General features: G+C 40.4%; 1 protein-coding gene across 1 annotated transcript in view; it reads right to left on the bottom strand.

Moving 5' to 3' along the window:
• Positions 1-15138, bottom strand: part of BRWD1 (bromodomain and WD repeat domain containing 1) — a gene marked incomplete in the record, with an annotated part of 1309461 nt that overhangs the window by 1255412 nt on the left and 38911 nt on the right.

Genomic DNA, 15138 nt, shown 5'->3' with positions numbered 1-15138 from the left:
CTTGTTTTTTTAAATCAAACTACAAAACAGATTTAAAGGAATTGCAACCAAATGTTGCAGAGGACAGTTGTAGGTTTAGACTGTAGTACTGGGATGCAGCTCCTGGGATAACTTAAAAAGTCAAGACATTAATTTGTGCTGTCCAACCAGGCAGCAACAAATATCAGCTCCTGAACGACTTCTAGCCTAGCTACAACAATAGGCACTGCCAACTTAATATATTTAAAGTGAATGTAAATTTTGATGCTAAAGTGCCCGGTTTTAAAAAATTTGATTAAAAACAGGGGAACTTTAATTCATCAAAATTTACATTTCACTTTTGTGAGAAAAAAAAAAAAAAAAAAACACCTTACATTTTAAACTTGACAGCAGCTCCACCTTCCTCCGGTCGTCGCAAGTCATTTTTGATGTCAGAAATGATGGATAGGTCATCCTCCAATTACGGCTTCCCCCCTGGGGGAATCAGTGTATGATTCAACGCTGTGATTGGAGGAAGCCGGATTCCTCATTTTAGACCCAGGAAGAGGCTTTGTGACGGGTAGAGGAAGCTGGAGCTGCTGTCAAGATTAAAAGGCAAGTTTTTTTTTCACAACAGGAGTGAAATGTAAATTTTGATGACTTAAAGTGCCCCTGTTATTAATCAAATTTTTAAAACTGGGCACTTTAGCATCAAAATTTACATTCACTTTAAGTGACATTTATATTCATGAGCCACACACATCTATTAAAGAGTTCCGCGTAAACATAAGTAGAATAACTGGGGAGGGGAATAGGAAATTAATGCAAAGGCATTTATCAAGCCTTGGATTAAATAACTGTTCTGTGTGTTATTACCAGCAAGGGACTATAAAATCCCTTTTCTGTGTTTTATAGCAAACAATGGAGGTGTGAGTGCGTTAGTTCTATCTTGCACACACATACGATATTAATGGTGGTGCGATGGCCACTAGTAAATGTAGAAATATATCCAGCCCTACCTACATACCTCAGTTTGAGTTAGTACAGAAGTCTAGATAATTGTTAGTTAAAGGGACAGAATAGTCAAAATTAAGCTTTCATGCAATTTTAAACAACTTTCCAATGTACTTTAATAACTAAATTAGCGTTGTTCTCTTAGTATTCTTTGTTAAAAGCTAAACCTAGGAAGGCTCATACACTAATTTCTAAGCCCTTGAAGGCCACCTCTTATGTAAGTGCATTTTGATTTTTTTCACAACTAGACTGCACTAGTTCATATGTGCCATATAGATAACATTGTGCTCACTCCCATAGTTATTTTTGAGTCAGCACTGATTGGCTGAAATGCAAGTCTGTCAAAAGAACTGAGACAAAAGGGACAGTCTGCAGAGGCTTAGAAACAAGGTAACCACAGAGGTATAAAGTATATCAATATAACAGTGTTGGTTATGCAAAACTGGGGAATGGTAATACAAGGGGGGGTTAAAACTTTAGTCTTTTGTTGAGGTTTAAAACATATCAAATAAAATATGTACATTTACATAGTAGAGTAAAAGTAATTATGATTGGAGGCATATGTGAAAGCAGAAACATTGAGTTGCAAAAGGGAATGGTATCATAAACCATAACTGGTAGGATAATTTTTGACACTTAAAGGAAACCTAATTTTTGTATTCTAGCGAATGTTCCCCCAATTACTCAGGGGGTGACTTTTGGGCCCCAACAGTCTAGTGTTACAAGGGTGAGGGAGCTATCAATTGACTTGGTCACTTTTGGACCTTAGAACACAATGGGACAAATGAGAAACTGATATAACATATGAAAAATATATCTGGTAGGTTAATAGCATATTGACACAAGACCATGTATTCTAATATTGGATGATTTCTTAAAGGATAGCACATACAATACATATACACATAAGAGTTCTAAAGGTAGTGCACATGAATAAAGTGAGAATAAAAGCATCAGTGAAATTGAATATAGTATATCAAATTAAACTATACATTAGCAGCATAATATATTTAATCTAGATGGTGAGGGTGAAACTGGTGTTTCCTGGATGGTTATACCCAATAGAACTTTGTGAAAGCCTTAGTTACCTAGTAATGGACCGTCCTATTTAGCTTTAGGACCGTACTCTGGTGTTTAGGGTAGGAGAGGATAATGAGTGCACCTCTAATACATTGGGATCTTGACTTCTTTAACCAGCGGTATAAGAGGCACTGAAGTCCGCTGGGGGGGGGGGGGTTTAATCCGCTGGTAGCTCATAGGGGTCCTTCTCTAAGTTATACCCTCTTGATAAGTGGAGTGGGCATGGCATCAGTCCGGTTTAGCGCTCCAGAAAGTTTGCTCGTTACAAGATTGGTATTACTTGTAACAGCCGTGCTTTGTAGCGTGGCTGCTATGTTTTATGGTACTGGATCATAAAAGTTAATTCATGGATAATAAGTAGATCATCTCCATGAGATTGGGAGCTTCTAAATTTTGCAACCGAACATGACCACTACCTGGACACGCCCCCGGGATAATCTTTCTTTTTAAACCTTTTCAAGTATACTGTCCCTTTAAGTAGAGTGAACTAAAGATCCGTTTCACAGCTTTTTGGGGGGTTGTGTTTATTTTGGGGGGGGGGTTTAACAGATGAAGAAAGCCTGTTTAACCCCCTTTATCTACAACACAATTGCAACGGCAAGGATCCATTCAGCACCTGACTTCTGATACAGGCACCACAGTACACTTGAGATAAGTATGCCTGACTCTTCCTCTGGGTTTTTTTTTTTTGTTTGGCTATAGCCAACTCTCAGAAGGGTCCCCCTGCCAATTGCTTATACCTATTCAGTGCTGGAAATCTGGAATAGACAAAATAGGATCGGGGCTTCTCCAGCTTCCTGGCAACCTGCACTGTGTTGGCAGTCTACTGTACCCTTCGCATATACATATTACCAAGTTCGGCTCTGTAATATACCTTCGGAATCTGACTGTATTCTCTTGTTGCATTTTGCAATTGTAGGTTTCATGGTATTTGTGGATGCCTCCATTTTTGTCTGTCACATCTTACCTACACCTGGGTAGTTATCCACAAGTCTATGTTGCTGTACTATTAAAAAGTTTGTTTAAAAAAGCTAACTTTTGCATACCAGTGTCAAAAACCTGCTGAAGTTTGTTAATTTGTTAATTGCAAGCAAAGCAGGTTAATATGTATTGTACAGTAGTCCCTGTTCTTCTTGTTCCAATATGAATTAAATAGACATAGATATCACACATAATGCTCGGTCATGTGTGCAAAGTCCACAGTCTAAGCGAGACAGGGATAAAAAAGAAAAAAAGAAAAAAAAAAAAAAACACATAATTTATGCTTACCTGATAAATTTATTTCTCTTGTAGTGTATTCAGTCCACGGGTCATCCATTACTTATGGGATATATTCTCCTTCCCAACAGGAAGTTGCAAGAGGATCACCCAAGCAGAGCTGCTATATAGCTCCTCCCCTCACATGTCATATCCAGTCATTCGACCGAAACAAGCCGAGAAAGGAGAAACCATAGGGTGCAGTGGTGACTGGAGTTTTAATTAAAATTTAGATCTGCCTTAAAAAAAAAAAAACAGGGCGGGCCGTGGACTGAATACACTACAAGAGAAATAAATTTATCAAGCATAAATTATGTTTTCTCTTGTTAAGTGTATTCAGTCCACGGGTCATCCATTACTTATGGGATACCAATACCAAAGCTAAAGTACACGGATGATGGGAGGGACCAGGCAGGAACTTTAAAAGGAAGGAACCACAGCCTGTAGAACCTGTCTCCCAAAAACAGCCTCCGAAGAAGCAAAAGTGTCAAATTTTTAAAATTTTGAAAAAGTATGAAGCGAAGACCAAGTCGCAGCCTTGCAAATCTGTTCAACAGAGGCCTCATTCTTAAAGGCCCAGGTGGAAGCCACAGCTCTAGTAGAATGAGCTGTAATTCTTTCAGGGGGCTGCTGTCCAGCAGTCTCATAGGCTAAACGTATTATGCTATGAAGCCAAAAGGAGAGAGAGGGAGCTGAAGCTTTTTGACCTCTCCTCTGTCCAGAGTAAACGACAAACAGGGAAGAAGTTTGACGAAAATCTTTAGTTGCCTGTAAATAGAACTTCAGGGCACGGACTACGTCCAGATTATGCAAAAGTCTTTCCTTCTTTGAAGAAAGGTTAGGACATAATGATGGAACAACAATCTCTTGATTGATATTCCTGTTAGAAACTACCTTAGGTAAGAACCCAGGTTTAGTACGCAGAACTACCTTGTCTGAATGGAAAATCAGATAAGGAGAATCACAATGTAAGGCCGATAACTCAGAGACTCTTCGAGCCGAGGAAATAGCCATCAAAAACAGAACTTTCCAAGATAACAGCTTAATATCAATGGAATGAAGGGGTTCAAACGGAACACCTTGAAGAACTTTAAGAACTAAGTTTAAGCTCCACGGCGGAGCAACAGTCTTAAACACAGGCTTAATCCTAGCCAAAGCCTGACAAAAGGCCTGAACGTCTGGAACCTCTGCCAGACGTTTGTGTAAAAGAATAGACAGAGCAGAAATCTGTCCCTTTAACGAACTAGCAGATAAGCCCTTTTCTAAACCCTCTTGTAGAAAGGACAATATCCTAGGAACCCTAACCTTACTCCATGAGTAACACTTGGATTCACACCAATACAAATATTTACGCCATATCTTATGGTAAATTTTTCTGGTAACAGGTTTCCGAGCCTATATTAAGGTATCAATAACCGACTCCGAGAAGCCACGCTTTGATAGAATCAAGCGTTCAATCTCCATGCAGTCAGCCTCAGAGAAATTAGATTTGGATGGTTGAAAGGACCCTGAATTAGAAGGTCCTGCCTCCGAGGCAGAGACCATGGCGGACAGGACGACATGTCCACTAGGTCTGCATACCAGGTCATGCGTGGCCACGCAGGCACTATCAGAATCACTGATGCTCTCTCCTGTTTGATCTTGGCAATCAGTCGAGGAAGCAGCGGAAATGGTGGAAACACATAAGCTATGTTGAAAACCCAAGGGGCTGCTAGAGCATCTATCAGCGCCGCTCCTGGGTCCCTGGACCTGGATCCGTAACAAGGAAGTTTGACGTTCTGGCGAGATGCCATGAGATCCAGTTACGGCTTGCCCCAACGAAGAATCAGTTGAGCGAAGACCTCCGGATGAAGTTCCCACTCCCCCGGATGAAAAGTCTGGCGACTTAGAAAGTCCGCCTCCCAGTTCTCTACGCCTGGGATGTGGATCTCTGACAGGTGGCAAGAGTGAGACTCTGCCCAGCGAATTATCTTTGAGACTTCTAACATCGCTAGGTAACTCCTGGTTCCCCCTTGATGGTTGATGTAAGCCACAGTCGTGATGTTGTCCGACTGAAATCTGATGAACCTCAGTGTTGCCAACTGAGGCCAAGCTAGAAGAGCATTGAATATTGCTCTTAATTCCAGAATATTTATTGGGAGGAGTTTTTCCTCCTGAGTCCACGATCCCTGAGCCTTCAGGGAGTTCCAGACTGCGCCCCAACCCAGAAGGCTGGCATCTGTTGTTACAATCGTCCAATCTGGCCTGCGAAAGGTCATCCCTTTGGACAGATGGACCCGAGAAAGCCACCAGAGAAGAGAATCTCTGGTCTCTTGATCCAGATTTAGTAGAGGGGACAAATCTGAGTAATCCCCATTCCACTGACTTAGCATGCATAATTGCAGCGGTCTGAGATGCAGGCGCGCAAATGGAAATATGTCCATTGCCGCTACCATTAAGCCGATTACTTCCATGCACTGAGCTACTGACGGGTGTGGAATGGAATGAAGGACACGGCAAGCGTTTAGAAGTTTTGATAACCTGGACTCAGTCAGGTAAATTTTCATCTCTATAGAATCTATAAGAGTCCCTAGGAAGGGAACTCTTGTGAGTGGTAATAGAGAACTCTTTTTCCACGTTCACCTTCCACCCATGCGACCTCAGAAATGCCAGAACTATCTCTGTATGAGACTTGGTAATTTGAAAACTTGACGCTTGTATCAGAATGTCGTCTAGGTACGGAGCCACCGCTATGCCTCGCGGTCTTAGTACCGCCAGAAGTGAGCCCAGAACCTTTGTAAAAATTCTCGGGGCCGTAGCTAACCCGAAGGGAAGAGCTACAAACTGGTAATGCCTGTCTAGAAAGGCAAATCTTAGGTACCGATAATGATCTTTGTGAATCGGTATGTGAAGGTAGGCATCCTTTAAGTCCACTGTGGTCATGTACTGACCTTCTTGGATCATGGGTAGGATGGTTCGAATAGTTTCCATTTTGAATGATGGAACTCTGAGGAATTTGTTTAAGATTTTTAGGTCCAAGATTGGTCTGAAGGTTCCCTCTTTCTTGGGAACCACAAACAGATTTGAGTAAAATCCTTGCCCTTGTTCCGTCCGCAGAACTGGGTGGATCACCCCCATTACTAAGAGGTCTTGTACACAGCGTAGAAATGCCTCTTTCTTTATTTGGTTTGCTGATAACCTTGAAAGATGAAATCTCCCTTGTGGAGGAGAAGCTTTGAAGTCCAGAAGATATCCCTGAGATATGATCTCCAACGCCCAGGGATCCTGGACATCTCTTGCCCAAGCCTGGGCGAAGAGAGAAAGTCTGCCCCCCACTAGATCCGTTTCCGGATAGGGGGCCCTCTCTTCATGCTGTCTTAGGGGCAGAAGTAGGTTTTCTGGCCTGCTTGCCCTTGTTCCAGGACTGGTTAGCTTTCCAACCCTGTCTGTAACGAGCAACAGTTCCTTCCTGTTTTGGAGCGGAGGAAGTTGATGCTGCTCCTGCCTTGAAGTTACGAAAGGCACGAAAATTAGACTGTTTGGCCTTTGATTTGGCCCTGTCCTGAGGAAGAGTATGACCCTTACCTCCAGTAATGTCAGCAATAATTTCTTTCAAGCCGGGCCCGAATAAGGTCTGCCCTTTGAAAGGAATATTAAGCAATTTAGATTTAGAAGTCACGTCCGCTGACCAGGATTTAAGCCATAGCGCTCTGCGCGCCTGGATGGCGAATCCGGAGTTCTTAGCCGTAAGTTTGGTTAAATGTACGACGGCATCCGTTTTACATTTTCTTAAAGTAACCTTCTAATTTTTTATCCATTGGATCCGAAAAAGCACAACTATCCTCCACCGGGATAGTGGTACGCTTAGCTAAAGTAGAAACTGCTCCCTCCACCTTAGGGACCGTCTGCCATAAGTCTCGTGTGGTGGCGTCTATTGGGAACATTTTCCTAAATATCGGAGGAGGGGAGAAGGGCACACCTGGTCTATCCCACTCCTTGCTAATAATCTCTGTAAGCCTTTTAGGTATAGGAAAAACGTCAGTACACACCGGTACCGCATAGTATCTATCCAGCCTAATTTCTCTGGAATTGGAACCGAGTTACAATCATTCAGAGCCGCTAATACCTCCCCTAGCAATACACGGAGGTTCTCAAGCTTAAATTTAAAATTAGAAATCTCTGAATCCGGTCTCCCTGGATCAGATCCGTCACCCACAGAATGAAGCTCTCCGTCCTCATGTTCTGCAAACTGTGACGCAGTATCGGACATGGCTCTCACATCATCAGCGCGCTCTGTCCTTAACCCAGAGCTATCGCGCTTGCCTCTTAATTCTGGCAATTTAGATAATACTTCTGTCATAACAGTAGCCATGTCTTGCAAAGTGATTTGTATGGGCCTCTCTGATGTACTTGGCGCCACAATATCACGCGCCTCCTGAGCGGGAGGCGAAGGTACTGACACGTGAGGAGAGTTAGTCGGCATAACTTCCCCCTCGTTGTCTGGTGATAATTTCTTTACAGATAAAGACTGACTTTTATTTAAAGTGACATCAATACATTAAGTACACATATTTCTATGGGGCTCCACATTGGCCTTCAAACATAGTGAACAAGCAGATTCATCTGTGTCAGACATGTTTAAACAGACTAGCAATGAGACTAGCAAGCTTGGAAAATACTTTCAATAAATTTACAAGCAATATAAAAGACGCTGCTGCGCCTTTAAGAAGCACAAAAACCTGTCACAGTTGAAATAACAATGAACCAAATCAGTTATAGCAACCAAATTTTCACAGGAAATGTATTAAGTTAAGTATTGCACCCACTAGCAAATGGATGATTAACCCCTAAATACCAAAAACGGATAATCAATTTAACAATTAACGTTTTTATCACAGTCTAACACACTGTCACAGGTCTGCTGTGACTGATTACCTCCCTCAAAAATGAAATTTGAAGACCCCTGAGCTCTCTGGAGACGTCCTGGATCAAGGAGGAAGAAGCAGGAAGACTGTGACTGAATTTTTACTGCGCAAAAAAGCGCTAAAATAGGCCCCTCCCACTCATATTACAACAGTGGGATACCACAGATAACCATTTCTATGCAGAAAAATACGTCAGCCATGTGGAAAAAAATCATGCCCCAATAAGATTTATCACCAAAGTACCTCACAAAAACGATTAACATGCCAGTAAACGTTTTAAACATACATTTTTAAAGGTTATGTAGTGTTATCAATAAGCCTGCTACCAGTCGCTTCTACTGCAGTTAAGGCTCATACATTACTTCAGTATTAACAGTATTTTCTCAGTCAAATTCCATTCCTTACAAAATTACTTTACTGCACATACATTCATCAGCCTGATACCAGTCGCTACTACTGCATTTAAGGCTGTTACTTACATTACATCGGTATCAGCAGTATTTTCTTAGTCAATTCCATTCCTTAGAAAAATATTTTACTGCACATGCCTCATTTGCAGGGGACCCCGCATGCTATTCCCTTTCTGAAGTTACCCCACTCCTCAGAATGTGCGAGAACAGCCAGTGAATCCTAGTTACTTCTGCTAAGATCATAGAAAACGCAGGCAGATTCTTCTTCTAAATACTGCCTGAGAGAAAAACAGCACACTCCGGTGCCATTTAAAATAAACTTTTGATTGAAGAATAATTAAAGTAAAAAAAACTCCACACTCCTCTCACGACCTTCCTACTTTGTTGAGAGTTGCAAGAGAATGACTGGATATGACATGTGAGGGGAGGAGCTATATAGCAGCTCTGCTTGGGTGATCCTCTTGCAACTTCCTGTTGGGAAGGAGAATATATCCCATAAGTAATGGATGACCCGTGGACTGAATACACTTAACAAGAGAAAAAAAAGTTTGCCACAGTTCTCCAGTCACAGCCGGTAGATCTCTTAATTTCCATTTCTTAAAAATTAAATATCTAGCCGCCAGGATAATTGAAATAATTAGTTTTTCATTAAGCTGAGGTTCTTCCTGGTTTTTTTTAAACAAAACATAACCTGCGTCAGTGAAAGCACCAGGGGGGAGATCTTAAGTGACATCTTCATCCAGAATTCTATTTTATACCAAAACTGCCTAATCAATGGGCAGTTCCAAAGCATATTTATCAGATCTGCAGCCATCAGGGAGCATTTGGGACATTTATTGAAATTTGGGTTCCGAAGCTTATACCCTTTTTCAGGGGTATAATAGTACTTGTGTAAACGTTTGAGAGGCTCCCTCCATGTAGCTGAGAGCGTAGCCAGAGATACCTTGTGAATGGAGGTTTGTATAAATTTGATATCAATATTGTCTATTGATAACATTGAATTCATGGGCAACTTTTCCAAGGAGATACTTCCCTTTGCCATCTCCAAGCAAATGGTAACATGCGGTGATGGACATCAGCCCTCCCTTTACTAAAGTAAGCCAACCCTCTAGGCTACCTAAGTCCCAGCGCCATTTGGCTGCCTTCATTAGATCTAAGGCATAATGCCTTGTCTGCAAATATGCAAAAAAACTCCTTATTGGAAAGGTTAAAATCATTCTTGAGTTCCTCAAAACTACATACATACAATACATTTTTTCTCTTGATCAGCAAAATAAACAATCCTATCCAACCCTGATAAATGCCAATTTTAAATAACCAATGAATCCAAGCCTGCCTGAAATGTGGGGTTGCGAAACCCGACAATTTATTTCCAAAAGCTTTCCTATCTTCCACCAGGCCCTTAATGGATTAAGAAACATTTTTAGTGCTCTAATACTAGTTGGCCATACTTTTGGCTCACAGTGTATCCGTGCCCTTGGTAGATATGGATCACAGATTCTTTCTTCGAGTTCATTATTCAAAACATAATCCTTGGAGAAGATCCAGTCAGCCACTATTCGCGCTAAAAAAGCGAGATTGTACAGCCGTATATCCGGTAAGGCAAAGCCTCCATAGGCTTTTGAAGAGGATAATTTAATCAGCAAAATCCTAGGTCTTATGTTCTGCCAAATGAATCTTCTGAGCATACTATTTATCACCCGGACATCTCTCTCTAAAAGCATTATTGCAGTATTCTGTAAGACGTAAAGCAATTTAGGAAAGAGAACCATCTTAAGTAGCGCTATTCGTCCAGAGATAAAAAGTGGTAGATTTTCCCAACTTCTAAGCTTTTCTCTAAAGTTTGATAAAACTGGGGGTATATTAAGATTATACAAATCTTTTGGATTACTTGGAATATTGATGCCAAGGTATTTAAATGAATTTTGGACCAAGCGAAAAGGAATATTACTAAGGGAGCTATTATTTCTTCTAAGCCAAAATAATTTTGATTTTGTGGTATTTACTTTGTAGCCCGAAAATGAGCCAAATTGACTAATGATTTGTAGCAGTTTAGGTACATTGGTTTTAATATCTTATAGATAAGTATGTTGTCTGCGTAGAGGGCTTTTAGTTCATATTTACCTATTCTAATGCCTTCTAGTTGTTGTCTGATCATGATTGCTAAAGGTTCAATGCAGAGATTAAAGAGGAGAGGGGGACAGAGGGCAGCCCTGGCGGGTTCCCCAACCCAGCATGATTTGCGGAGAGAGTATATTATTTACAATTATTTTCGTATAAGGTTGGTCATAGAAGTTTTTAATAAAGCTAAGAAAACTTCCTCTGAAACCGAACTTTTCTAGGAAAAAAAAAAAAAAAAAGATGATCATGTTGAACTGTGTCGAATGCCTTCTTGACATCGACTGAGATCACCGCTAGATCAGGGGCAGCCCCTTTCCCCCCCCCCCCCCCGTCACCTCCACATTGAAAAAAAAATTCTGATGTCACCAAGGCCTCTCTAATTTTTGCTGAGGAATTTTGAGCATTTAAGAACCCGGCCTGGTCTTTATGGATAATATTAACGAGTATTTTTTTGCAGTCTTTGGGCGAGAATTGAAGTGAAAATCTTATAATCAGAATTTAATAAGGCAATAGGTCTATATGACTGAGTTGGATCCTTCCCACTTTTAAGAATTAAAGTTGTGTAAGAAGCTGAAAAAGATTTTGCTACCGTCTCTCCATCAGTGTACATATAATTATATAATTTACAAAGATCTGGTGTGTGGTGAGATTTCTAGAGATAGAATTTTATAAAATTCATTAGGTAGCCCATCCGGTCCAGAAGCTTTAGAGAATACAATTTTAAACAACTTTCTAATTTACTTCTATCATCTAATTTGTTTAATTCTCTAAGTATCATTTGTTGAAGGGGCCACAATGCGCTACTGGTTTCTAACAGAACACATAGGTGAGCCAATGACAATCGGTATATATATATGCAACCACCAATAAGCAGCTAGACCCTAGGTTCTTTACTGCTCCTGAGCTTTACTAGATAAACATTTCAGCAAAGGATAACAAGAAAAGGAAGCAAATTAAACAGAAGTAAATTGGAATTTAGTGGTTTAAAAACAGAATTTATGTAAGAACTTACCTGATAAAATCATTTCTTTCATATTGGCAAGAGTCCATAAGCTAGTGACGTATGGGATATACAATCCTACCAGGAGGGGCAAAGTTTCCCAAACCTCAAAATGCCTATAAATAAACACCCCACCACACCCACAATTCAGTTTAATGAATAGCCAAGTAGTGGGGTGATAAAATGAGGAGTAAAAAAAGCATACAAAAAAGAGGAACTGGAAATATAATTGTGCTTTTATACAAAAATCAAAACCACCAAAAAAAAGGGTGGGCCTCATGGACACTTGCCAATATGAAAGAAATTAATTTATCAGGTAAATTCTTACATAAAATTATGTTTTCTTTTATGTAATTGGCAAGAGTCCATGAGCTAGTAACGTATGGGATAGAAATACCCAAGATGAGGAAGACCACAGAAGAGTCGCTAGAAAGGGAGGAATAAAATAAAAACAGCTATTTCCATTGAAAAAATTAAATCCACAAAAAAAAAAATAAGTCTCTCTCACATCAATTTCAAGAAAAAAAACTTCAATCATAAGCAAACGAAACAAACTGAAACAGCTGCCTGAAGAACTTTTCTACCAAAGACTGCTTCAGAGAAAGCAAAATGCATCAAAATGGTAAACATTTGTAAATGTATGCAAAGAAGACCAAGTTGCTGCTTTGCAAATCTGATCAACAGAAGCTTCATTATTAAAAGCCCAAGAAGTGGCGACTGATCTAGTAGAATGAGCTGTAATTCTCTGAGGCGGAGACTGTCACGCCTCTACATAAGCCTTGTGAATCAAAAGCTTTAACCAAGATGCCAAAGAAATGGCAGAGGCTTTCAGACCTTTCCTAGAACCAGAAAAGACAACAAATAGACTAGAAGTCTTCCTGAAATCTTTAGTAGCTTCAACATAATATTTCAAAGCTCTTACAACAACCAAAGAATATAAAGATCTTTCAAGGGTATTCTTAGGGATTAGGACACAAGGAAGGAACATCAATTTCCCTACTAATGTTAAAATTCACAACCTTAGGAAGAAATGTAACGAAGTCCGCAAAACAGTCTTATCCTGATGGAAAATCAGAAAAGGAGACTCACAAGAGAGAGCAGACAATTTGGAAACTCTTCTAGCTGAAGAGATATCCAAAAAAAACACAACACTTTCCAAGAAAGTAGTTTAATATCCAAAGAATGCAAAGGTTCAAAAGGAGGAGCCTGCAAAGCCTTCAAAGCCAAATTAAGACTCCAAGGAGGAGAGATTGATTTAATAACCGGCTTGATACGAACCAAAGCCTGAACAAAACAGTGAATATCAGGAAGTTTAGCAATCTTTCTATGAAATAAAACAGAAAGAGCAGAGATTTGTCCATTCAAAGTACTTGCAGACAAACCTTTATCCAAACAATCCTGAAGAAACTGAATAATTCTAGGAATTCTAAAAGAATGTCAAGTGAATTTATGAGAAAACCACCATGATATATAGGTTTTCCAACCCTTGATAATAAATCTTCCTTGAAACAGACTTATGAGCCTGTACAATAGTATTAATCACCGAGTCAGAGAAACCTCTATGACTAAGCGTTCAATATCCATACCTTCAAATTTAGCGAGTGATGGAAAAATGGCCCTTGAGACAGAAGGACTGGCCTTAAAGGAAGTGGCCAGGGTTGGCAACTGGACATCCGGACAAGATCTGAACACCAAAACCTGTGAGGCCATGCTGGTGAAACACATGCGATTGTTCCATTATGATCTTGGAGATCACCCTTGTAAGAAGAACCAGAGGCGGAAAAATGTAAGCAGGTTGGTAAAACCAAGGAACTGCTAACGCATCCACCATCTCCGCTTGAGGATCCCTGGACCTGGAAAGGTACCTGGGAAGCTTCTTGTTTAGATAGGAAGCCATCAGATCTATTTCGGGAAGACCCCACATCTACAATCTGACAAAATACATCTGGATGGAGAGACCACTCCACTGGATGTAAAAGACTGACGACTGACATAATCCGCTTCCCAATTGTTTACACCTGGGATATGTATCGCAGAAATTAGACAGGAGTTGGATTCCACCCAAGAAAGTATCCAAGATACTTATTTCATCGCTAAAGGACTGCGAGTCCCACCCTGATGATTTGACATATGCCACAGTTGTAATATTGTCTGTCTGAAAACGAATGAATGATTCTCTCTTTAATAGATGTCAAGCCTGAAGAGCCCTGAAAATAGCACAGTGTTCTAAAATATTGATTGGTAACCTCACCTCAAGAGGATTCCAAACTCATTGCGCTGTCAGAGACCCCCAGACAGCTCCCCAACCTGTGAGACTTGCATCTGTTGAAATCACAGTCCAGGAAGGACAAACAAAAGAGGCCCCTTGAATAATCAAATGATGGTCCAACCACCAGGACAGAGAGAGTTGAATGTTGGGATTTAAGTATTTAATTAGTGATATCCAAGTATAATCCCTGCACCATTGATCCAGCACGCAAAGCTGCAGAGGTCTCATATGAAAACGAGCAAAGGGGGGTCGAGTCCAATGCTGCAGAGTCATGAGACCTAAAACTTCCATGCACATAGCCACTGAAGGGAATGATCGAGACTGAAGTTTTCAACAGGCAGAAACCAATTTCCTTTGTCTCTTGTCTGTTAAAGACAGTCAAGGATACTGAATCTATCTGGAAACCTAAAAAGGTGACCCTTGTCTGATGAATCAAGGAACTCTTTGGTAAATTGATCCTCCAAGCATGTCTTTGAAGAAACAACACAAGTTGATTCGTTTGAGATTCTGCTAAATGAAAAGATTGAGCCAGTACCAAGATATCGTCCAAATAAGGAAACACTGCAATACCCTGCTCTCTGATTACAGATAGAAGGGCACCGAGAACCTTCAAAAATATTCTTGGAGCTGTTGCTAGGCCAAATGGAAGAGCAACAAATTGGTAATGCTTGTTTAGAAAAGAGAATCTCCGAAACCAATAGTGGTCTGAATGAATCGGAATGTGAAGATATGCATCCTGTAAGTCTATTGAGGACATGTAATGACCTTGCTGAACAAAAGGCAGAGTAGTCCTTATAGTCACCATCTTGAAAGTTGGGACCCTTACAAATTGATTCAAACACTTCAGATCCAGAACTGATCTGAAAGAATTTTCCTTCTTGGGAACAATGAGTAGATTTGAATAAAAACCCAGACCCTGTTTTAGAAGTGGAACTGGTATAATTACTCCTGAAAGCTCTAGATCTGAAACGCACATCAGAAAGGCCTGAACTTTCACAGGATTTGTTGGAACGTGAGAGAAAAAAAAAAAAAATCTTCTCACAGGAGGTCTTATTCTGAAACCTATTCAATACCCCTGAGAGACAATAGTCTGAATCCAATGATTCTGAACGGAACCTGCTCAAA

Source organism: Bombina bombina, chromosome 3 (assembly GCF_027579735.1).
Source record: "Bombina bombina isolate aBomBom1 chromosome 3, aBomBom1.pri, whole genome shotgun sequence".
NCBI lineage: Eukaryota > Metazoa > Chordata > Amphibia > Anura > Bombinatoridae > Bombina > Bombina bombina.
The sequence above is the reverse complement of the archived record's forward strand: the minus strand, read 5'-3'. Positions and strand labels throughout refer to the sequence as shown.